This window comes from Phyllopteryx taeniolatus, chromosome 6, assembly GCF_024500385.1.
Source record: "Phyllopteryx taeniolatus isolate TA_2022b chromosome 6, UOR_Ptae_1.2, whole genome shotgun sequence".
Classification (NCBI taxonomy): Eukaryota; Metazoa; Chordata; class Actinopteri; order Syngnathiformes; family Syngnathidae; genus Phyllopteryx; species Phyllopteryx taeniolatus.
The window spans coordinates 15,774,474-15,800,100 of record NC_084507.1 but is presented as its reverse complement, the minus strand read 5'-3'; the positions used below and the strand labels follow the sequence as shown (position 1 = coordinate 15,800,100).

Below are 25,627 nucleotides of genomic sequence, written 5' to 3'. Positions count from 1 at the left end.
TGCGTGGGTTTTCTCCGGGCACTCCGGTTTCCTCCCACATCCCAAAAACATGCATTAATTGGAGACTCTAAATTGCCCGTAGGCATGACTGTGAGTGCGAATGGTTGTTTGTTTCTATGTGCCCTGCGATTGGCTGGCAACCAGTTCAGGGTGTACCCCGCCTCCTGCCCGATGACAGCTGGGATAGGCTCCAGCACGCCCGCGACCCTAGTGAGGAGAAGCGGCTCAGATAATGGATGGATGGATGGATGGCTTCAGAACAACTCCGTGACTGTTTTTGAATGGTCCATCCAGAGCCATTACTTAAACCCAATTGAGCATCTCTGGAAAGACATGAAAATGGCTGCCCGCCGACGTTCACCATTCAACCTGATACAACTGGAGAGGATCTGCAAGGAGGAATGCCAGAGGATCCCCAAATCCAGGTGTGAAAAACGTGTTGCATCATTCCCAAAAAGACTCATGGCTGTATTAGCTCAAATGGGTGCTTCTACTAAATGCTGAGCAAAGGGTCTGAATACTTATGGCTGTGTGCTATTTCAGTTTTTCTTTTTTAATAAATCTGCAAAAATTTCAACAATTCTGTTTTTTTCTGTCAATACGGGGTGCTGTGTGTACATTAACGTGGAAAAAAATGAACTTAAATGATTTTGAGTTTTTTGGTTTGTTTGTAGTTTTTACAAATTTTTGCTCACAAGTCAAAGCAAAAAAATAGCTGAATGACACCTTGTATCTAGAAAAACCCAAGCTGGGTCACTTGTATCTTATGGTACGACTGTATACCTGTAACATTTATATTATTCCAAATATGCGTTAATACAATTAGGCGCCTCCCTTATCTGCAGTTGAGTAAACAAACGCCCTCGACCACTATCTGCGGAAATACAATACTGAAGAGAGAGGTTCCTACAAATCTGCGTACTTTTTTGCTTAAAATCCTACTCAATTATTTTCTAGAACAGGTCTGTGTCTGCGCGTGTATGTGTTTCTGTTTTATAGTCAGTGTAAAACGTATGTGTGTGTGTCAGGGTGCGAGGCTTGGTAGTGTGATAGCGTTTATCACACTTGAGCATGACGCCATGTCAAACTCTGTCAGGGTAGTTTACCCTGGCTGGGGGTGTGTGTCTAACACGTCCGCTGCCGGTTTGCGTTAAATGTGTGCCTTATAAATGTGTGTGTGTTTTCCCTTTCTCGTGACCATTTTGTGTGTGTGTGTGTGTGTGTTGCAGACTGACAGAAAAGAAGAGAGGGTGGGGGGCAGTTGATGCTCATCTTTGAGGAAAAATACCTTGGAGGGAGAGAGAGAGACTGAGGGAGTGGGTGGGGGGGAGTGCAGAAAGAAAGAAATGATTAGATTGGAGAGTGTGAGAGAGGTGCACTATTGAGCAAGTGGAGAAGAGAGTGTGGAGGAGGCGAAGTGGATGCAGCTGAATTAGAGAGGGGAAAAAAGTGCAAGCCCGGGTGGATGTACTATAACGGATGGACGGAAGGACAGATGGACGGACGGACGGAGCAACCCATGGATGTATGCTGAACGTCGAGAGACCGGGAGACGAGCGAGCGAGCATCTGCATCCCCTTGTGTGTGTGAGAGAGAGCGCGCCGCAGTGAGGCAGGAAAATAGCGCACGGTCCTCAGCCTCAGCCAGCGGAGTTGACGGGGGGGACCTTGTGAGTGTGGATGTCTTTTATGCGTTTTTTTAATTTCCCGTGTAGTGGTTCACATAGCCCCGGACTTTATATTTGTGTGTGTGTGTCTCTCTCAGGTCCACAACACATTGGTATTCAGCGGACGGAAGCGCCACGATCTCACTGCGCCTTTCCCCAGGATGGAATCACAGAGCGGGGATTGTGCGTGGCACTGGAGAGCCCCCCTCTGATGGGTGAGTGTCCGTCCTCCCTCTTCTTCTTTTCTTCCTCATCCTCTTCTTCAGTCTGCTGCGCTCTCCTCTGCCCGGAGATTTTTTTTTTTCCCCTAGCGTCAACCGGTGTCTCTGCTTCTACCTCACCCTCACCCTCCTCCTCCTCCTCTCCCCCCACCTGTTTGCCTCCACCTAATCCTAATGTCTACTCCTCTCAGCCAACATCCATCCTCACGTCCTTTCCTGATGCAGCCATGCTCAGTCCTCTTTACAAAACCATCCTCAAGTTCTGTTTATTCCACCTTATGTCCTCCGTTCAGTTCCTGCATCCACCCCCGTATTCTCCTGATATATCTATCTGTCCTCACCTGATGTAGCCATCCTTATGTCTTTTCCTGATGCATCCATCCAAATGTCCTGTGTTTATCCTTATGTCATTTGCTCAATCTTTATGTACTCTTCTCCATCCAGCACACATTAATCTGTCTTTTCCTGATGCATCTACCCTCATGTCCTCTCCTGATGTATCCACCCTCATGTCCTCTCCTGATGCATCGTCATGCCTTTTCCTAATGCATCTACCCTCATGCCCTTTCCTGATGTATCCATCCTCATGTCCACTCCAGATGTATGCGTCCTCATGTCCTTTCCTTATATAGCTATCCTGATGTCCTTTCCTGATGCATTAATCTGTATGTCCTCTCCATCCATACTCTTTCTAGTCAAGCACTTTCCCTTCTACCTTATGTCCTCTGTTAAATCCCTCCATTCAAGGATTTATCCCTCCTTACGTGTTCTGATATCCGTCCTCACGCCCGCTCCTGTTGCAGCCATTATGAACTGTCCATTCCTCATGTTCTCAGTTCTATCCCCATCTTCTCTCTTCCAGCCAGCATTCATTCCTCCTTTTTTCCTTCCTGATGCAGCCATGGTCGTGTTCTCTACTGATGTAGCCATCCTCACGCCTTCTCCTGATGCAGCCATTCTTATGTCCTGTCCATTCCTCGTTTTCAGTTCAATCCCTATCTTCTCTCTTCCAGTCAGCATTCATTCTTCCTTTTGTCCTTCCTGATGCAGTCATTCTCATATTATCTCCTGATGTATCCATCTTAATGTCCTTTATGTCCTCTCCCGATGCGTCCATACCTTAAGTATAGTCTGTTCAGTCCCTATCTTCACTCTTCCATTCAGCATCAATCCTTGTTCGTCCACTCTCATATCTTCTCCTAATGCAATTGTGCTTGTGTCCTCTCCTGATGCCTCCATCCTCACATCCTCTGTTCAATCCCTATTTACTCTCCTACAGACAGAATTCACCCCTCCTTGACTTCTCCTTATGCATCCATTCGCATGTCCTCTACTGATGTATCCATCTTCATGTCCACTCCTAAGGGTCATGTCCTCTCCTGATTCAACCAACCTCATCTCCTCTTCTGATGACTATATACATAAAATATATCCTTGTCTTCTTCTGATGCATCTATCCTAATGTCCTCTCCTTACCTTCCATTCTCGTGTCCTCTCTGTAGGCATCCATCCTTATGCCCTGTCCATTCTTCCTGCTGTCCTCTGTCCAATCCTCATATCTTCTTCTCTTCTCCCATCCATTTGTCGGTCTGTCCTTTCCTTAAGCATTCACCCTCATGTATTCTCCATGCAACAAGGGGTCATCCCTCCTTATGTCCCCTGTTCAAACATAAGCCCTCTCCTCCATCCAGCCTTCACACCTCCTTACTTCTTCTCCTGACGCATCCCACCCTCTGTCCTTTCCATGTAATAGTATCTAACCCTCACTCCTGCCGTCCTTTCCTCCTCATCACACTTCCCTGCTGTCAATATAATATGGAAACTCAAGCTTGTCCGTCTACTTCGTTGGATCGGCTTAAAATGTCTCACTTCGATTGTCGTGCGGTCACCCCCCCCCCCCCTTCCCAACCCTGAACCCGCCCACCCTCCCCCATTTTCCTATTTCTCCATCAGCCCTTATCCTCCTTGCTTCCTTGCCTCATTCACACCCTCGTCTAGTGTCATTCTCGCTCTCTTTTTCTCTCTCTGGATGTACATTCAAACAGAATACAGACACGCCGAAGACGTTGATGTCGCCAGTGAATGAATAGATGTGCCTGTGTGTGTGTGTGTGTGTGTGTTTGTTTGTGTCAAGTACTATTTCAGAGTGTGTGTCAATCATTTGGATTGTCCTTCTTATGTGTGTGTGAGACAATGCAGAGAGAGAAGGGAGAGGTGTATATTTGACTCCAGCATGCAGGATTGAAAGATCAACGCATCTAATCGCCTCAGGCATGACAGCTGCGACACACACACACGTCTGTCTTTTTGCAGCTCTTACCTTCCACACGCCAATTCACGCCAACCCCAGTGTTTCCACACCCGCTATGCGATTACCAGTTAATAGTGGTGACAAAGGCTGTACATGCACTTACACATGTGGACCAAACACCTTTGCAATGTGGATCTCTTAAATTCGATTTTCCTAAGAACGAACTCCTTAATTATCCTTAAAGATGACATCTAATCCTTAAATCCGCCGTTCAAATGCCACAGACAGAATACACACCCTTGTCATATTTTTAAGTTGTAATTAGCCTGCAATCACTATGAAAGTATTTTATTTTATATAGTGCATCAGAAATAGTATTAATGCAAAATATATTAAAATATTTGAAGGCTTTCCATTTGCACAGAACTTCAAAAAGTCAGCCCCCGAAGCCAAGTTCCAATTTGAAATTTTGTAGGCATGTCAAGCATGAGTACTCCCACAAAATCATCTCAAGTCTTACCATTTTCCAGGTGTCCATCAAAAACAAACTTGTCCTACAGAGTTTGTCCGAATCTCATCAAAACTCAACAGATGCACAACTCTAAATTGAGTTTTTGTCATTGCGATTAAACGTTGTATGGCAGCCTAGCTTTTAACTCCTATGTATGGCAAGCTGCCTCATTAGCTCTCCCCAGAATTCCTTTTTGAAAATTCAGCCCCTGAAGCCAAAGAACATGAAATTTGTTAGGTATGTCTGTCACGCGTAGACCCACGAAAGAGCCTCGAGAAGCAACAAGGTTAGTCTGCCATTTGAAATGCGCCATTTTGGCCGTTTCTTTGTGTCCTTCAAAGACAAACTTGCCCCAGAGATTATACCCTATTACTCCCAAATTTTACATTAGGCAGCAGTGGCAGCTGGTGGAGTTTTCTCCAAGGGGGACTTTCGCCGATTGGGGGACGAACGCAGTAATCGCTGAGCTAAACCCTCATGCTCTCAGGCTCAGCAAACCCACAACTGCACTCTTAAGGCACAGCTAGGGAGGTCGTACTGTTTCACACTGGCTAGAAGTCGTTATATCATTTTTATTCTAAACAGTCGCACTGGGAAAGACATTACTTGATAAAGATATGAACATTTTAGTCATACCGCTATTTAAAACGGTTAAACGAGCAGTAGTGATCAACACACACAAGCTTGCAACCAACGTTAGCAAACTTACCTTTAAACTTTACCTTTTGGGCGGCTGTGGCTCAGAAGGTAGAGCAGGTTGTCCAGTGACTGAAGGGTCGCTGGTCCAAGTCCCGGCTACGACTGTCCGCATGTCGAAGTGTCCTTGGGCAAGATACTGAACCTTACTTTACTCCCAGTGCGCCTGGCAGCGCCTTGCATGGCAGCAGTCGCCCCTTGGTGTATGAATGTGTGTGTGAGTGGGTGAATGTGAGGCTTTGTGAAGCGCTTTGGGCACTGTGATGGTGTAGATAAAGTGCTATATAAGTGCAGTCCATTTACCGTTTAAAATTGCAGCCGTGCGATGAGATCTATAACTTGAAATAAATAAATAGCAATTCGATGAGACACCCAAATACATTTAGTATTCCACCAGGAAGTCTACATGTCAACACAGAACCCGTAAGTACTTTGTCCACAGAGACAGAGCAAAGACAGTTTCCGCTAGCCTATCGGCATTAGCCGGACTGGAAATGATGACAGCTCCATGATGAAGAGGGTGCATTCTTTCAAGGATGCGAGAATTTAACGCCCTACCTTGGATGTATCATTTGCATTGCAAGAATACCTACTGTGCATGTCAAACCTTTAACAAGAGTCAATGGATACAGATTCTGGCGCCCCAAAATGAGACATGATGTCATGATGACAATGATGTCCCATAAAATGAGACAACAGACATAGACTCATCTATTTTACTCACCATTAACTGTATACTATTAACCCTGCTGATCTAAAATAGATATACATATATTTTGGAATCTATTTATTTGAGTATTTCATTTTCATTATATCATTTTTGCCTTATTTAAGGTGACTCAGCTGAGCATTAGGGCGGTGCCCTAGCACCCTCTATTGACCAGCCACCTCTATAGGCAGATGGGCACAGCTAAATGGTATCCGTATACTGATACTCACACTAATTGTATGCGAGGGCACGTTCACATGTCAATTAGCTTCAAGAATTGCTGTTCAAATGCTCTTGCAGGACCGTATTTGGAATAGGCTGCATAACTCAACACACATACACTCATATTGGTCGTCTAATTTGGTAATTAATGGTCCTACGAGAATATGGGCATCAGTACGTATGTCCACATAGCAGTATTTATCGGCGTGCATATGTTGAATGAAGTCTACTGTTTCATTCTAAATGGACCATCCCCTGTACTGGACAACAAGCGCTAGCCTGGAGGAGATGATGGAGTCAGTACCATGTGGATTTCTTCTCGGTTTAGAGCACTTGCTGGTGCCTCAGGATTGCTCGTAGACATTCAACAAGTGCAAACTGTTGCATAGTAACAAGAGTGGGGGCGACCTAGTCGGGGGAGCTAAGATTTGACATCCGCCAGCTAATTTAAGCTTTAAAAGCTCGTATGAATAAACCGAGGGGCTGAAAAAGAAAATTGCCGTGTCGTCAGCCAACTCTGTCTAAGCTAACCATCTGTCCTGGACTTTCATACCTGTCAGCTTCCCACTGTGACAATATGTCTCGGCACCTTTTATAAAAGGAGCACATGATTTGTGACGACACAAATTAGCAGGACAAAATAATAAAATAACGATCAAGTAAAGGGAATTAATCACAGGATTTAGAGGGTATTCATATCTGCATACAAAATAGCACTTGTCAAATACATCACTTGCTGCATGGCACTTTTGAAGCGTACATTAAACGCACAATTTAATGACAGAAACATAAAACCATAATTATTATATGGGCAGTCAAAGTGAGCTTTTTCAAACGGAAAATGGGTATATTATGACGCACCACAGTTTGGGAAGCTGTGCCTTAAGTGTGTCTTTCTCAAACTTTCCAATTGATGACTCCACCTTGACATCTCGACAGAGTTGGTGCACCCCTGCACACACCGTAAAACCAATCGAACCTATATAGCCAATAAAGGCATTTATGAAAAGAAAGACTAATACAAAGACAATTTAAATGTGTAATATTATACCGGACTGTTAGACTGGCAATCCGTGCCTTAGCTCAGTCTTTCTCAAACCTTTTAAGCCACACACCCCCGACAACATCTCAACAGAGTTGGCACACACCCCTCGCCCCTTCAAGTCAAAACAAAGCCCATTTAAAAACACCATATGTAGTCCTGCAAATATGCAAATTAAAGTCAGTATAGTGCTAGTTATTATACTTGACAAATGACCACCATTACATTTAATCCTGCGCACTCCTTGGGGTGCAATATCAGGGGGTGTGAACATCACAGTTTGGAAATCCCTGTTTGAGATCAGTCTTCTTGAAACTTTTAAACTACACACCCACTTCGAACAGCCATCCCAGCGTGCGAACCCCCTCTCCCCGGCATGGATCAGAGCAGTTTATAGCTAATAAAAGCATGATTTACTATATATAGCAGTTTTGGAATATTTCGTGAAAAGAAAAAGCATGCTTGTGCTAGACCGGCATTGCACAAAAAAGGTGATATTGGATGGTGCACACACCTCAGTTTGGAAATCACTGGCTTAGGTTAAGCATTCAGTTTTACGGTTTTCAGTTGTTCAGTCACGTACCCCCTTCAACATCCTAACACAGTTGGCGTTGGCGGACCCCCTCGCCCCCAAACAGTTTACAGTTTTAATTTAATAGGAAATGCTTTTTATTTAGTTAAAAAAAAAACATCTTGAACTCATATTGCACCCCCTTCTCCCATGCACACACCCTGAAAAATAGAAAAACAACCCCTCTCTATACTTCCTGAAGAGTGATAACCCCCCCGCCCCTCTGAATGGCAATAATACCCCCTAGGAGTGCACCCATACCGCTGTTTTGGAATCTCTGCCTTAATCAATCTTACCTTCTCCATCCCGACAGAGTTGCCGCATCCCCTCGGACCTGCATACACCTACAAAATACTTAACTGGAACTTGACAATCAAAGTTTCATTGTAATGCTAAAAGTGCATTTTGGGTACTTTTTTAAATGGGCCATGTATTACTTATGGCGGCACGGTGAAGAAGCGGTTAGCACATCTGTGTCACAGTTCTGTGGTTGGGGGTTTGAATCCGGGCTCCGGCCGTCTTGTGTGGAGTTTGCAATGTTCTCCCTGTGCATGCATGCGTTTAGGTTAACTCAAGATTCGAAATTGTCCGTAAGTGTCAATGTGATTGTGAATAGTTGTCTTGTGCCCTGCGATTGGCTGATGACTTGTCCTGGATGTACCGGGCTTCTCGCCCAAAGTGAGCTAGGATATGACCCAGCTCACCCACGACCCTAATGAGGACAAGTGTCATAGAAAATGGATGGGTGTTTTTGTCATAGTTTTATCCTTACAGAGGAAATGCTTTTTATTTTGTAAAAAAAAACAAAAAAACAAAAAACCCACACATTAAAAACATTTGTAATATTTCGCTCTGTAGTTGAGGACGGCAGGCAGCTGGTTGGCTGCGAATGAAAGACAGGAAGTGTAATTATCAGGTGCGAATGTATAAAATCAAGTCTGAGCCAATAAAAGGAGGACATGACAGGGTCGAGTGTTTCAGAAGTGAGACAATTTAAGCAAGTGGCGGCGTGAAGAGGAAGCGGGGCTAGGGTGACAAGGGCAGAGCAGACAGGCTGACTGACACGCACGATAAAGCAGAGTGACACAAAATGTCGGCATGCTAACCTTTTATACACTTCTCCATCCATACAAGATGCGAAGGTGGATGTGAGCACGCAGGGCAGCAATGGCGCTCCCAGCAACCAACATCAAAAGTTTATAACTAATAAAGGCAGTTGTGAAAAGAAACACACTTGGCGGGCGAAAAATATAAATGACAATGTCAGTCTTTCAAACTTTTTAAGCCAAGCCATGTTTTTTGTGGGGGTGAAAAAAATCTATGTAAACGTGTAGGATGAAAAAGCTTTGAACATTTTAAATATTTTCCCTGTAACACGGCCATGAGGTTTTTACCAAAAGTGTACCGTTACATCTTTAATCTCACTCACTGACGGAAGGCCAAAAACGGACCACCAGGGGTGCGCGCATCACATTTTGGGAATCCTCGCCTTAGATCAGTCTTTCGTTATTAGCCACACATCTCTTTCGATATCCCAACAGAGATGACGCACCCCCCTCTCAACTGCACACACCCTAAAAAAAAACAACTTCGGAACTGTTTATAGTTAATAAAAGCATCACACTTGAAAAAAAAGTTATGAGTTTAATTTATTCCGGGACCATGCTCGTAAACCAATCTATTCAATCATTCATCAATCTATCTTTCATATCCTAAATCATTCCCCATTGAAGTGAATCGAAATGCAATTAATCCATTCCAGAACCCCCCCACCGGAGAAATGGAATGTGTTTTTAATAAGGAAAATTGCGCTCTATAACATAGTACATTATAAACACTACTGTGACTCAGTAAGCTGCTGTAATATACATAAATTTTCACAGAGGATAAAGAATATATGCGAGTATTGTAATATTGTGTGACATCACGGGTTGCTGTGCTGTTTGTGTTCAAATATCCATTGCTTAAAGGGTTATAACGCTGCAACTATCGTTGCTAAGTGTTAGCCCGTCAATGGCATGTTCCAGTATGTGCTCATCAAGCCAGTGGGGGCATTCTTAAGGCCAGTTATTTGGTTGTTATAAATACACAATAAATGAAATTCCCCTTTTTGTTATGTGTATTTTGACAGTAAACTTAAAAAAAAAAAGCAAAAAAACAAGTGGGATGCAATCTTTTTTGCTTCATTTTTTATATAATTGTTCACTATCTGCCAACCTGCTGCGTATTGTGAAGTTAGTTGATTTCACTGCCGCCATACAGCACTCGTATCTCAAGTTTCCGTTTGCAAGTAAAAAAAAAATACGGCCAAATGACAGCTTGTATCTATTATATTTATATATTATTATTATTATTATTATATATTTATATACTATTTTATTTATACCAGACTGGCGCTACAATTTTAATGTCATGCACCCACTGAAAGCCGATAATGCCATGCCAACACCACCATTGACAATCCCTGCTTTAGAGCAGTCTTCATTTTTTTTTTTTTTAGCCACGTTTTACCTTTAACATCCTGACAGAGTTGGTGCAACTTCTTTCCCCGACAAGTCAAAACATTGCCATTTGTAGCCAACAAAGCAATTTTTCATGTGTTTGGTGTATGAAAATATCACATATTCCCTGAAGGCCATTAACACACCTCTAGGGGGTGCGCGCACCACAATACGGCCGACAGACAAGCGGCAGTGCAGTCACAAGGAGCCGAGCGAGCGTGCTAAACTTTAATCCACTTCTCCATCTGTCCGTCTCCTCTAGATGTGAAGGTGGAAACGGAGTGCAGTGGCAGCACGCACCCCTGGGCGACTGCTCGCTAAACTGGTACCAGCACAGTCAGGAAGGCCCTTTGGAAGAGTACATTGGCCAGCCAAAGCCATCGACCCGTTGAGCAGATAATTCAGCTTGTCGAGGATCATCACAGACCAAATAGGCTACAGTGATGCCCCAGCAAGGCGGTGGAGCCTTCAGACACGTCCAGAGCCATCTCCCGGATATCCTGTTGAGATTGCAACATTTGGCCGCAGACCCTCTCTTCCACATCGAGTAATTGAAAATACCCATCTCCTCCAGAGAAGACTTTGTGTCCCGATTCGCTTGTCAGGGCAGGAGGAGAGCTCATATTTATGAGGAACAATTTTATCCCTCTTTTTTCCCTTCCTCTGTTCTCTCTTACCCTGTAGTTATTGTTTAGCAAGATAAAGCACAGTGCAATTGTTTTTCATCCTGATGGAGTAGACTGTCTGCAATAGATAACGAACAGGTAGAAAAGAGAGAGAAATAACAAGGGTTCTTAAAAGCCTCTTGTTTCGGACTGCGATGGACCGGGTAGAGAGCGGGAAGGTTTAGAAACCCGCCGATGGAAAGATGACTCGGTAAACAGGTAGACAGACGGGAAGACTGACAGACAGGCGAGGCATGCGACTCATTGTCATTCCGAGCGGCGTGTGAGCGGGGGAGAAAAGGGACCGCGAGGAGGGTAGGGTAGAGGCGACGGCGGCCCTGTTTTTGCAGCAGGCCTGCCTGCGCTAATAGAACAGGTGGAAGGCAGGAAGGAAGCACGGGAGGAAAGAGAGCAGGTGTGCCGAACCCTCCTCTTCGTCTGCTTGCCGTTTACTCTTTTATGGCCCCTTCTTCAGTCAGCTGGAGAGGTGATTGCTTTCCCGACGAAGAAGCCGTTTGCTCGCTCTCTCTCATGTCACGACCCAAACGAAAGAAAAACATGCCTCGCTATTGATCAGACCCTGAGGGATTATTTTTGTTTCCATCGCACAATAAACACAGAAATCCTGCGGATTGCTTCAGAGTGTCCTACGCAGCACCCCACCATCTAATAAGTGACATACCATGCACCCCTCTGGCTCCCCCAAGGCCGACCCCCTTGGCTGAGGCTGAAGCCTGCAGGTCTCAGATCTCGGTGCCAGTTCTCCCCCACTTTTTCTCCTGCTGCAGCGCTTCTGATTACCGTCTTCATTCCTTCTGTAAGTAACAACCTTCTTATTCCCCTTTTCTGTGTTATTTCCGCTCACGTGGTTTCTTTCTTTTGGCAGCGGGGTTTGTTTTCCTATGCCTCTTCTGCTTCAGACAATGTTAGTGTCTACAGTATGTGTATAGCCACAACATGTTTACGTTTATGTGTGTACATTTGGTACCTGGGCTTTCAGTAGGGACCCTCCCGACCTAATCCATCTCTTAATACCAACACTGTCACGTCGCAATTATAGGAACCATCAATACTACAAACCCCAATTCCAAGTAGGTTCGGAGAGAATACAATGATTTGATAATCCATATTTATTTGAATACACTACAATGAAAAGATATTTATTGTTAAATCTGATAAACTTTGTTTTATTGCAAATATTCACCCATTTTGAATTTGATGTCTCCAACACATTCCCCAAAAACTGGGACAGGGGCATGTTTACCACTGTGTTACTTTGTCTTAAGGAAGCATTACTTGATAATTTAATTATTATTGTAAACTGAGGACTGCCTGTATAAGGGCATTGAGGTTTAGACCATCTGTTTTGTTTCTGCTTATTGGGAGCATAAATTAGCCTTTAGCCTTCATCTTGGTCCTGAGGTTAATATGGACTAATTAGTGGCTTTTTTTATTTTTGCTTCTCTGAGCATTTTTTTTGTGTGTTGCTTTTCTGTCACGGAGGGCAGAGGATGAACCAGCTAATGAGAACGACTCCCGATTCCCCGACTCGTACTTTGCCGCTTCCATTTCACGCCCAAGAGCGTCGCGTATCGTTTCCGCCTCCTTTCGTCTCCCGTTCCATCCGATGTGAGCCCTGTATCATTGCGGCGCCCGATCAATCTCCCGAGACACATGCACATCTTTATACACTGTCACAGTCACATAACCCCCCCCCCCCCCCCGGCCCACTCCCATCTACCCAGCCACCATACCCGGGAGACGCTCAATCAAGATAGTCCCGTCAAACAGACCAATGAGCTGCGAATAACGACATTACGCCAGCTTCCAGCTCGGAGCATCACGGCAACGGAAAGGTTGGGAGGAGGAGGAGGGGGGGGGAGGCATGCAGTGTGTGTGTGTGTGTGTTGTGTACTGTATTAGAGGGGCCCGAGAGCAAAAGACTTTCCATCCATGGGATCACTGTGATGGCTTTAGCAAGGTCTCGCTTTGTTTGCACTGCTAGTCAGCCCTTCACAACTGAGATTACTAAATAATACGATTACCGCAGCTGCGCATTGATAAAACACTGCTACTCCGACACCCCCTGTTTTGCCAGGGAAAAAAGGGGTGGGGGGGGGCAGGGGGTTATTTGTTGGCATCAAAAACATGATTGGCTTCACAACATGGCCTCCATTTTGAGAAATGAAGTCATAGGAAGAGCTGGTGTCAGTTGGCCACAGACAAAAAAGAAGCTCACACATAGGGCTTTTCTGCATATTGCCGCTGGAATCCTGGAATCGGGTGGAATCTCCAAAATCCCTACTTTTCAGGGGAAAAAAAGCCATCTTGCCTCAGTTAACTAACAAGCGCATCGTTCAAGTTGGTATATACCTTCTATTGTTATTATATACTGTTGCACAACAATCAACACACCACCACAAAATCATGTTCAATTGCTAATTTAATCCACAAGAAAATGACTAATTTATTGCGATGTCATTGGTTGAAATGGTAGGACACGTCGCCAGCACGTCATCTTCCCAAACGCTTTCTCAGAGGTCTTAGAGCCATGAGCGATGCAATAAATAAAACAAAGAGGTGACTAAGAAGTTTAATGGGTCGAAAGGAATCTGAACACAATTACATTTGTGGCCAACTGCTTCATTCTGCACCGAAGCATTACAGCGATCCATCTTTAAAAAACAGGCTTACTCAAATGTATCTGAACTATTTTCACTTGTTATTGTCTAAAACACCAGCAGACCTTCAATCTTGAGGCGACATAACGCTGCACGACTCCCCCAGAGTCAAAAAGAGTTTTACAACACTTTTCTATTTTCAACACTAGAAATGACAGACGACGTGGGACAGATCAAAGTGAGGTCAGAGCAATGAGGGCCTCTCTTCTTTTATATTTAATTCAGAGCCGTGATTCAAAATGTTTGTGCGCCCCTTGGATTCTGTGGATGGTATAAGCCATTTTTTCTTTTGGAGGGTTGGACTGCTTGAATTCCGCCTAGTAACAAACGCGCGACATTGACCCTTGGAAAAGAAAATGAGTTTCTATTGATTTATGCGGCGGCTGCGCCTGTGAGGTTGTTCTCGTTTTTATTTTAGGTGCAGTTTTACGATCAATAGCGATTGATTTGTGCATTTTGGTGCAATTTATATCCTTGCTTTTGAGAGAGAAATTGAATTGAAAAAAATTTTGATTTGGAAAAAGTATCTCCCTGGTGTGTAGTCTTTCCTAAGCGGTTGGTACTCCACTGTTTTTTTTTTTTCCTGTATGAAAATGGCACTGCATCCATCTTGGGTGATTCTCACGAAATCCAGATTAAGAAGGTGTCCAGCGTGAGGATTTTTAAAATGCCCTTGAAGAAAATTTTGCTTTTGTACATACACAATTAGGGTCTGAACTCACTATAAAACATGTTTTAAATATTTCCTGTATGTTTTTAAAATGTTTTTTAGTCTGTAAAAAAATCACATTACCGCAACATTGCATTACATAAAATATATGGTTAAAAATGTGAATTTTTGCTATGTTAAAGTATAGCCTCATTACTCATGCTCAAAGCTATGCATAACTCTATAGATATTACTTTTTGATATTTTTTTTTTTTGTAATTTCCTTCTCTCATTACCAAACATTTGTACTGATTGACACTATTTATTGAATTTCTTTGTTAAAAAATAAGACACACATTTTTGATGTAGCAGGGATTAAATAAGTAGTGTTTTATTGTATGATTATACATTTTAAAACAAACCATGACAAACAAATTATTACTGAATTCATAAAAAAAAGTCCATGTTACGGTAATGAGAATGCCATGTCTGTAATGAGGATCAATATTTCAGAAATGAGACAACGGTTCTGATACCCAACCATATTTGACAAATCAAACATGCCATTTTAGAAGAATATTTATTTCATCAACAGAATTTAATTTTCTCATTTCTCATAAACATCACAGTACAACATACAGTCTTAATTAATAAACAATGATGTCTTGTAGTCTACACTGTATCACGAGTCCTGACATTCTATCAAACACCTGAGAATGATTTCATTTGAAAAGCAGCAACTAGAAGATTTATGACCAAGTTAGTCGAACAACTTAAACATGAACTAGAACAGCTGCTTTTACCAATCACCTTTCCTTCCCACCTGTAACTCATTCATTAACGTTTTTTGTGTTTTGCCCATATGTCTGGTGGGACTCAGAAATGTCTAGCAGTGGTGGTGGCAGGGAGGGGTTTCTGGGATTATGTCCTGTATGTACTGACGATAGTGCCAGACCTTCTCGCCTGGATATATGATGCTCGGGAGATAGAAGCGGCTTTCCCCAATACGAGTTATGGTGTCAACTTCGTACCGCTCTTCGGCAATCTGTTTGAAGGAATATTTTGATGATCTCTACAAATTTTGTCTGAACAGCATATCAATGTAACTGGAGAGACATATTAACAGAAATCTTGAAATGTAATTCTCCTGTGTGACTGTACCGGGGAACAAGTCACCATCATACTCGACCAGGACCCATTGTCCATCCTCAATGGTGGCCTTGGTGCTGTCGAGTTCCTCTTCTCCTCCCTCAGCGAGCACATGGCACACTGAAGGAAAGCACGTGCAGTTTTCCCCACAAAAGCAAGACACCTCTCGTGTATTGATGACTCTTGGTTTTGTTGATGTCAGCTGTTAGGATGGAATTCAAAAAACAAAAATGAAAGTCATCAAAGCTTTGATGACTGCTCTCTATTTTTTTCTCTGTGTTTCTCTTGGGGGTGGAAGCCCCCATTGGCCTGGTTCTTTCTAAACGTTTTTCTAAGCTTTCTTCTGATGTTCTGGTTGGTGTTTTGGTCAGATTTCTATCCAGTTCCCATCTTTCTATTTCTTCATTCTCCCAATTCTCTTTCTCACTTACACAAGATTCTGGTGTTAAATCCAGAAGTAACTGCTCTTGCTTTTTCTTTTTGTAATACTTTGCTGAATTCTTCCTCCATTGCTTTTTTTTTTTTCTTTTCATGCTGTCTACTTGACAGATCCTGTGTTGTTTTCAGTTTACCAGCTTCCTTACGTTTTCGATAGCTGGAGAAGGGGAAAAAGTCAATGTATTTATGCAAGAATTCACCTTTCAAAACATTAGCCTGCGATCAAAATTGTTCGTGTGTGTGTGGGGTGGGGGTACAAGTGTTGGTCAACCTAACACTCAGTTATATTTTCCCCTGTAATCACACTAACCTATCTCTCTTTTCTTTTGTACAGTATTCCTCATGTGAATTGGATCACTGTAAATGGCTGCCCTATGCTTTGCCTCTCTTTAGCTGCTGCCTTCTTCTTTTCAACTGAAGCTTGCCCGCAACAAAATTCCATACTTATGTAACATTTCATTAAATAGACAGAAATACAGAAAGATAGAAATAGATTGTACTACTGCAAAACTATTTAATCAGACAAATTATAGAAGGTTGCCTTTCCTGCATCCACACATTTTTTTTTTATTACAGCCCAGCAGGCTGGCTGGGTTGTAAATAACTGACTTATTACACAATCTGATAAAAAAGTGGTAAATATCATGTTATATATGGAAATGAGCAAGCGATATTATGCATTTCCCTCCTTTATTACTCTGTTTCTCATCAACGAAACATTGAGTCTCTCCACCGCAACGGGCCCAAAATTGTTGCGGTGAATGATAATGGCGTTGCGGCGGATGAGTGACATTGAAGTTTATTGCTAACTGTGGAAGCAGCATGTGGGCTAGCTAAACTTTTCTTAGCTGTTTGTGTTAAGACCACAGTAGGGTATATACTAATACAAAAAATAAAAACGGCAATTTTTTTCAAAACTTCCAAACTTAATGTTTCGGTAATGAGAGCTCGAAGGTTGTGTAGGGACTAATACAATCAAAGTTTTTTTTTTTCTTGAGTGTTACAGTCAATACTGTCCCATCCAACAAAATTCCTTGCAAATATAAGTTCCTTCAGGACTTAAACAATGATTGAAATTTGTTGCGGAGAATGAGAAAATTGGTTTTGGACACATTTCTATTCCTTATTATTTTCACTAAATTTGCAAATGATCACTAAATACTAAATGTTTCTTCACTGCAACTGTTTATACTACAACATGCATAAAAGTGTTTTAAAAAAAATAAATAAATCTTTCTTAATTAATAGTATTTCGATCTCATAGAACCAAATTTAGCTATGGCCACATTGCGGTAATGAGAAATTTCACCTTAAAAAATAAATCAATGTGTATTAATGATGGTCATTTGATATCATGAACAAAGTAGTAAATACAGATGTGTTTATAATGTTATCCTTATTGTTTTGATAGCATCAACTTTTTCATAAAAATACTTCATGACATCTCATGAATCTAATTTCGTGAGAATCACCCTCTTGCAGTCTAGTATGCCTACAAACGCTTTGACCTTGCTGTCTAGTAAAAAGCGGAATTGTGCAATATTTGACGAATGCTCCTCCGGCACGTCGGGAGCAGGGAGGGAGAGCAGAAAGTTCCGCCCCGGGTCGCGCGAACGAAAGCATGCGGAACCTCGCAGAGCTAATATCGGTGGTTGGTCCCTGGTTTGATTCCCCCTTCATTGAGACGTGATGGGTCTTGCGCTTGCCTCCCAGCCGGAGGAAACGTTCGCCTGCTAAGCTAAAGAGGAGCTGGGTAAAATGGAAAAGAAAATACACACGTGAGGTGTGCTGTAACAACAAGAACGGAGGGCGAGAGCCAGCCGGTTCTTACGCACACACTTGGCGGCGAGAGTCGTCATGTTAACAAAAAACAGACTTGCCATTTGTCCAGCGGGATGAGGGCTGCCTCACTTGCATGATCCTCAAAATTTGCTGGTTGCAACATGACAAGAAGTAGCATGTAAAGCGTGTCACGGATAAAGAGATGGCTCAAATAAGAGATCTTATCTTCTTACAGACATGGAGCCTTTCTTGGAAACAAATATTCCTGTCATTTATATGGGGGGGGTTGTGCTTCAGTGACACTACGTGAACCCCCCGTGACACTAGGTGAACTGGTCCACTATGTCTAAAGACACGTCCATCGTCGTGACCGGTGCAAGCTGTGCAAAACTCCCGTTATAAAGCAAGAAGTGACAATTTCATTTTTCTTTGATTCGTGTCATCTTTCATAAGCTTTTTATGATGATTTGACGACGTCTGGTTGTCCCCGCAATTCCGACAAATCAAATATCTGAAGGTCTCGCTGACACCTTTTTTCTTCACTCTCCCAATAATAAAATTGCTTAGACGCACGTTTGCATTGTTTGCAGCATCAATGAGCAGCTGTCCCTCATATTTTTTTGCCAATGCCAAGAGACACGTGTTAGCACCACTCTTGTCGTCTGTCAAAATCACAATATCATTATGAGAGACACCCTTAAACAAATTCAGTCAAAGAATAAAATATGCCAAATGTCAATAACTCTCATGAGAATCTCCAAAAGTGTGACGATGGCCATTGAACAGGAAACTACTGCGACAAAGGAAACGAGCAAATGTGAGCTTGTGGATAGAAAAGTAATGATGGGGAGCAATATTTCATGGTTGACTTCAAAATTGTTCTAATTTCAAAGCGATTGCTCCATCCCAACTGAAGTGTGGTGGTGTGAGGTGGAACTTCTAAACATCTATCGAAATAGAGTGCATACCCAGGAAGTTCAAATAGTTATGAGTTACTGTATTTATTGCAATGAGTGAGTGACCCCACACCAAGCGAGTAAGTCCCAGAGGTGAGTATTTGTGGACAAGTGAATTGACACCGTCTCGCATGCACGATAACCTACAGAAGTGACCTGTAATTGGTGCGCCTGTACCGCGGAGGCTGAGGACCCCACCGCACTCAGCCGAGAGACAGTGTCAGGTTAGTTTGAGTTACGAGCATGGTCACACGGGTCAAATTAAACTCGTATCTCAAGGCACCACTGTATTTATCTTAGCATCTGGTTGGTGAAATTCTCTTTCCCACGTTCCGTTTTCTATTCTACGGTTGGTCGCAGCATCACAAAATGAAACCAAGAAAACAAATCAAATGAAAAAGTAAAACTGTGGAAGCTAACTGAGCTGAAAATTTAGGTCGTGGGGCATTTCTCTGGACTGTACTTTTAGCACTTTTAGCTCAGTGACAGCTTCTCTCAGCATCTGTCTACCTTCTAGTCCCATTCCCATGATGCAATTGGTCTGGCCCCATCTCCACAAAGTAGACGCTGGGCAGCTTTTGGGAGCTGTCATCAAGCTGAGGCGAGCGGTGTATTTGAGCTTCCTTGCCCCCCCCCCCCCCCCCCCCCCCCCCTCTTCAATCCTCAGGTGCTTGACCAGCTTGCAGTAAAGCTAATGGCGCAGAAAATATAGCCCTATTTGCTTAGCTGTTTGTCCACTCCTACTTGCTTTCGCCCCCTCGGGGTAAGGGGGAAGATGGAGAGAGCGTATGTGTGTTCGTGACAAGAGTGATGGAAAAAAAAAAAAAAAAAAAAACGTACTTCAATGGACATTTTTTATTATTATTTTTTTAAACGTTCTCCGGCTGAGCTGTTTGGTCGCTCGTAAAGCGAAGGCCGCTAATGGCCTCTTGGTTAATGGACTCATTAAGATTGAATGGTAAGAAGATAAAAGCAACGTGTGTAGCGTGTGCCGAGCGTGATCGTTTTTGGATAGGGACAGTTGTGTTGTGCGGCTGCGTTTTACGCCGTGTCAGCGACACCCGGGACGACACTTGACAGTGCTGCCGTTTTGCGTCATTGCAATCCTAGACGCGTCCGAGGCGTCCTGACCCGGCCGGCCGCGTCACAGATTGTGTGTGTGATTTGAGGTCACTCGGCAGGGTGATCGGAGAACACGGCGAGGCAGGCAAAAGGCATTCTGGGTAGCCTCGCGTGTTGTTTCACGACCGCTCAAGTCTGTGTGAATTTCTCGGTGCTGTCCAGAGGCTTATTTGCTTGTTTCGTCGGCGGTCTCAGCTGTTGTGTCGGACCACCAGGGGATGATCATTTGCATTAAAACACAATGGGGGGGGGGGGGACAAGAATAGCACTCGGTGGACTGCAGACCTCCGCCAAGGTTAAAAAAATGACCCCATAAAAATATCATGGGCGCTGCATTTGTGTCTGTTTGATCCCATTGCGGCAGTTTCTATAATCAATAGCGTGCGCTTTTATGAGAATGAAGTGGTAGATCCTAATTAGAGGTGCAACAATTCATTGATAATTAATGATTGTTAAGCGACAACTAAAACCAACAGCTTAACCAAGAGCTATTTTGACAATCGATAAATCGTTTAGAGACATTGTTTACCTTCTCGGAATTTCAGCTTTTTAACAGTAAATATTCACAGCTTTCTATAGTCCTTCATGAAAGCAGACTATCTTTCTGTTTGATCAAAATAAAACATTTGCAAACATCTGCTTTGCTCTGGAAAACAATGATCAACACTTCTGCCTATTTTCTGAAATGTTACGGACAAGACCAGTAACTGAATCATAATCAATTTGAAATGATGTCCTGCTCTTGAATAAAGGGATGGAAATTGGGAAAAAATGTGTTTTAAATTGGATTTATTGATGAATCTAAAACATAATTGACAGATTAATCAATCATTAAAATAATTGTTTGTTAGAGCCCTAATCCTAATGAATTGCCTTCATTGGGTTGAACCGACTTGTCGATGAGTCGACTTTACCACCGCTCAATAACGATTGTAGCTGGAAGTGGATTAATTTGCAGTCTCGTGTTTTAGCATCAACTGCAGACGCCGAGGCGGACTGGCATACGGGGAGACCGGGGATATTCCCGGTGGGCTGATGGGCCGGTGGGCACAGGACGAAGAAGCAAATGAAACAGAAAGGGGGGAAAAAATCACAAGAGGGTGCGGTGCGTACAGCTGCCCTTTCATTTGAGTAAGAATGTTTTTTTTTCTGCGACTTGAAAGCAGACACGCGATGGGTTTCATCATGGTCTCTAAATCAATCAGAGGTAGTGAAGAGCGGGCACCCTCCATCTGATTGGCCGTGTGCGTGCGTGCGTATGAAATGAGGGCGCTAGAAAACTGCAGTTACAGAAAATTGATCGCCATAAATGGAATTAGTTCCAAAGCCTAACGCCACCGCCGCCATGTGGGAACATTTTGGATTCAAGCCAGCCTTTGCCCAACAATGCAAATACAAATGTGAATATGGCACACGTATGCTCACATTATATACAGTATAGTGCTAATATTGTAAAAAGATGAAACTATTGAACATGTTGACAAAGCAGCGTTTAATATGCATCCTAGGACTCACATAGTCGCAAGTGTAAAATGATCTATGGTCCTTACTCTGTTCCTTTTGTCTTTGTTTATATTTTTAGTTTTAAGTTTTTTGAGCCTATTAACTATTCCATGAATTATGGTCCAAAAGAGCATCAAATTCATTTCTTTTTTATTTTCATTTATTTTTTATTTATTTTTTTTAACATAAAATTTGTCTGTCCATGACTCCCAGGTCACTTTTCCCCCCAGTCCGCCCCTGGCAGACGCCTTGCTAAAATCAATAGGTGGTCGGTCAGCACAGCAAGCTAACAATGGTGCCTTAATCGTGTGGACATTTGTACTAAAAATGAGACCGGTAGAACAGTCACTTGCAAAATATGCAAACAAATTTCAATGACATCATCAAGTAATCGCCGACGTCGTGACTACATTCACCCCAATTTGATCTCAAGTGGGCTGGACCACTATGTTTGTGGCCTAAAAAGCTAATAAATAAAGACCATTGGAAATTACAAGTACGTTTGGAAAATATTTTATTGATTATCATCTTGTTTCAAATTATCTGAGTAATCTTAAATTCCTTAAAAAACATTTGTGCAATTTTATTTTCCTATTAGAGAGCGCTTTGGCCAGTCATAATAGAAGGTCCTCTCCACACATTAACAGAATTCCTTGGCATCAAAATACTACTTTTCTATTAGACAGGGCTTTGGTAACATCTTGTGGCTTTTCAGAAAGAGCACCAGACAGGAAATAGGCGAGCATTTCAGGGAATAATGGAGGATAGGTTCCCCCCAAGATGAATTAGGTGGACACACACACACACACACACACACACTATAATTGATGATGCTGTAGAATGCTAAATGACACATCGAAAAATAATATTGAACTTTGTATATAATTACTTTGCATTAAAAAGCATGAATCTTAAAATCTGTTGAGCTTTTTGCTTTTATCAGGAAAATAAGAAGGTACAAACTTTTTTTCCAATCGCTTTGGTTTGTGAAAAAGGCATGAATGATGTATTTTCTCTTATGGCTCTAAAACAGGAATTTTTATAGGATCTCTGGGTGAAAGTGGTTTGAAAATGTGTTAAATTGAACACCACTTGTCCCACCCTGGCAAGCAATTGTCAAGTTACATCAATATCCCATTTGCTGGGTTCTGTATGAAAGGAAAAGGTTCCAAATGTCACATCAGATGCTTGCGCTGATGTCATCAAATTATCGGATTGCAGGATGCTGTGTAGCAGTGTGAAAGTTTCATCATGGCAATATGCTGCCTTTGCTGGATTCTGCATGAAAGGCAATTGAATGCAAGTAAATGCTGTCGAGTAAATTAAAAGGCAGGTAAATGCTGGAAGTTCTGGTATGGCTCCTAAACAGCAATTTTGCAGGATCTCTGTATGAACGAGGCTTATGTAAGGAAATGCCAGAAAGGTGCCTATGCTGGGTTCTTTCTAAAAGGCAGGCAAAGCTTCTGATTGTGGGATGCCATGTTGCCGTGTTGTTGTGAAAAATGGCACAGCTGCGAAAATAGTTCCGTGTAAAAAGTAATCGCTGGATTCATGTCAGCTCTCCTGTTACAGTTCAGAGTCAGCTATTTTTTCTTGCAGAATCTCTGTGTGAAAAAGGCCTTATAAATAATAACAATACCTCTTGGGCATGCGAATAATGATTATTACAAAAGAATATCAAGTACTTTGTGATTACACATATTCAGTGAGCATGAGTGTCGTAAATTCCATGTTTTCCGGCTTTTTGACCTTTTTGCAGAGGTCTCAACACAAATGCGCGGCACTTTTGGGCAGATATCCATCGAGGCTGTCCACCGAGAGATGAGGACAAAAAAAAAAACACAACACAAGGTGAAAGATGACACTTTTTAATCCGATCAGCATTATATGCAAAGCATGTCGCCGTAAAATGGCGTCTCAGCAGGGGGACGTAATAATGCAATCAGTGATCAAACTTCACAGGGCCGTGGGGGAGCTACAAATGAAGGAAAGGATCGAGAGCAGCCTCATGCTTTGATCTGATCTGGCCGTACTCTTTGCACTCTGTAACACTTTGAAATTGATTTGGAATTGAAAACCACACATACAGCGTAGTACTGTTCCCTATATTGCGGTTCACCAGTCTCACCACTGCCATATCGTTGATTTCTGATACTACTTCTGAACATTTTGGACACTTCCAATATTCCAATATTTTTTTTATATTTACATGAGTCCGGATATGGAGTACTGAGTACATTTTGCAGCACTGAGGTCTATTGAAAGAGATGTAATTTATAGCAAAATGAAGAGGCAGAGAAGGTCCCAGAATGCACTCAAATAATTGTCGTTCTCACAGACCAGAGATAATATACACTGTATGCCTATTAGTATTATTTGAAGCCCTCTTTGTATGTGTTGTTACTCCATTGGCCCATGTGTTTTAAAGCAACAGTTGTTTGAAGGTTTATATTCACTGTAACATCAATGCTAATTTCTGATAGCTCATCTATGGCATTTCACATGTTAGCATTACGCTAGCATGACTTTCGGGAGACAAAATGATGTGGTTTGGTTGAACATTTTGGTGTTTACATATATAATGTGTTCTACTCTTTTGTTAATTTATCAGTTTTGTCGTAAAATTAAACTGGGGGTGACCAAGAGCTTAAAGCAACCACACTTTTCCTCTTATTAGGAAAACTGCGAGCAAGTCTGTTTTTCATTTCCTCAAAGTGATATTATACGACAGTATTCCATTTCTTGACGAGCGTCAGATCAGGTGCTGAGAATTACTTTAAAAAAAGGGTGTTTTAATAAGATTGTGTGTTAAACATTTTAAATGTGTTTAAGGTGTATAGGAGGGGTAAAACTATATAAAAATATACATTTTTATCTGGTGTGTATATATTGCAGATGTTCACTTATCGCGGGTGTGTCTGGAACGTATCCCCCGCCACAAACAGGGATTCAGTGTATTCATCACGCTACATAAAACTACTCGAGTGCAATTTTTTGTGTGCGCATTTGTTACTGTTCCGCCGCTGCTCATGCCACACTCAAGTTAACCTGACTATGTACGTATTAGCGGTGCAGGCATCAGGATGTTTTTATAATTACAGGCAGAATGATGAAAAGCTCTTCCAGTAGATGGCAGAAGGTACAATTAACCTGTCCACCTCTTGCCATTCGTACAAAAGAATGACAACTTTTTGTTCGACCTAAACAGGCCCTAGCCCATTTTACACGTCATAGGTTGATTTGAGTAAACTGAGACAAAATCGTCATTATTTCAGTATATATATATTTTTTTGACATTTTTGTATGGTGATGTGCCAATTTGTGTAAATGTAAAATGTAAAATATGTGCCTTGGAAATATGAGACCATTGAGACCATGACCAGCATCGTGGACTCTTGATGTCAGTGAGAGCTTAATGTTTTACTATCCTGGACTGGAATTCCAAACTAAATTCACTTTTTTTTTTTTTTAAATGTCCTAATACTCTAAGAAGTAGCAAATTAATCAATCATACCTAACATTCAACCACCACAACTATTTTTTTTTCTGTTCATTATTGCAATTAAATAACTATAATTTGACACTTTAATAAAGACGTAACCATGTGCTTTAATATTCTCCATTTTCTTTGGTCAAGCCATACATTTTAAAATTCAACATTAACAATAGGCTATAAATAATATATTCTCATTCAAAATATTATTTTTGTGAAAGCATTTCTACATACTGGTGTATTAACAATACAGAAACAGAAACGGGTAATTTTAACCTTATGCTAAATCCCCTAATATATCGCTCAAATCTCAAAAATAGCAATCAGCCACAATACCCCAATATATTAGAGCAGTATATGGACGACTTTGGTTTTGTTGACATATGGAGGTTGAAAAACCGTACAAAAAGAGAACACACATTTTTGTCGTCGGTTCACCGCTCTTTCTCAAGAATAGATTTTTTTCTTTCAAACAATTCAGCAGTTTAAAGGATTACCCCCAAAATACATCCAATCACCATCAGCGACCATGCACCAATTTCTCTCAATCTAAAAGTTGAATCAAGTTTGGGACCCCCACCAACATCGCACTTCAACACATCCCTATTGAAGGACCTGGATTTTGATTCATTCGTGAGGAAGGAATGGGATGAGTTTTTGAAATTCAACGACTCCCCAACCATATCCCCATCTCTGTTGTGGGAAACCGGGAAAGCTGTATTGAGTGGTCCAATCATATCATACTCTTCTTATATATAAAAAAAAAAACAAGAACAACAATTGGAAAATGGAATTAAGG

At 42.1% G+C, this 25,627-nt stretch overlaps 1 protein-coding gene across 5 annotated transcripts in view; it reads left to right on the top strand.

The window, feature by feature from the left end:
• Positions 1 to 1,269: 1,269 nt before the first annotated feature.
• The window catches only part of grik5 (glutamate receptor, ionotropic, kainate 5), a 204,305-nt gene continuing 179,947 nt past the window's right edge, over positions 1,270 to 25,627 (top strand). For 2 of the 5 annotated variants that reach the window (XM_061776775.1, XM_061776774.1), the window contains exons 1-3: positions 1,270 to 1,669; positions 1,765 to 1,881; positions 10,653 to 11,872. The gene's annotated coding sequence lies outside the window, so the exon portion shown is untranslated. The remainder of the gene's footprint in view (positions 1,670 to 1,764; positions 1,882 to 10,652; positions 11,873 to 25,627) is intronic. The other 3 variants (XM_061776773.1, XM_061776771.1, XM_061776772.1) reach the window with 2 other exon arrangements.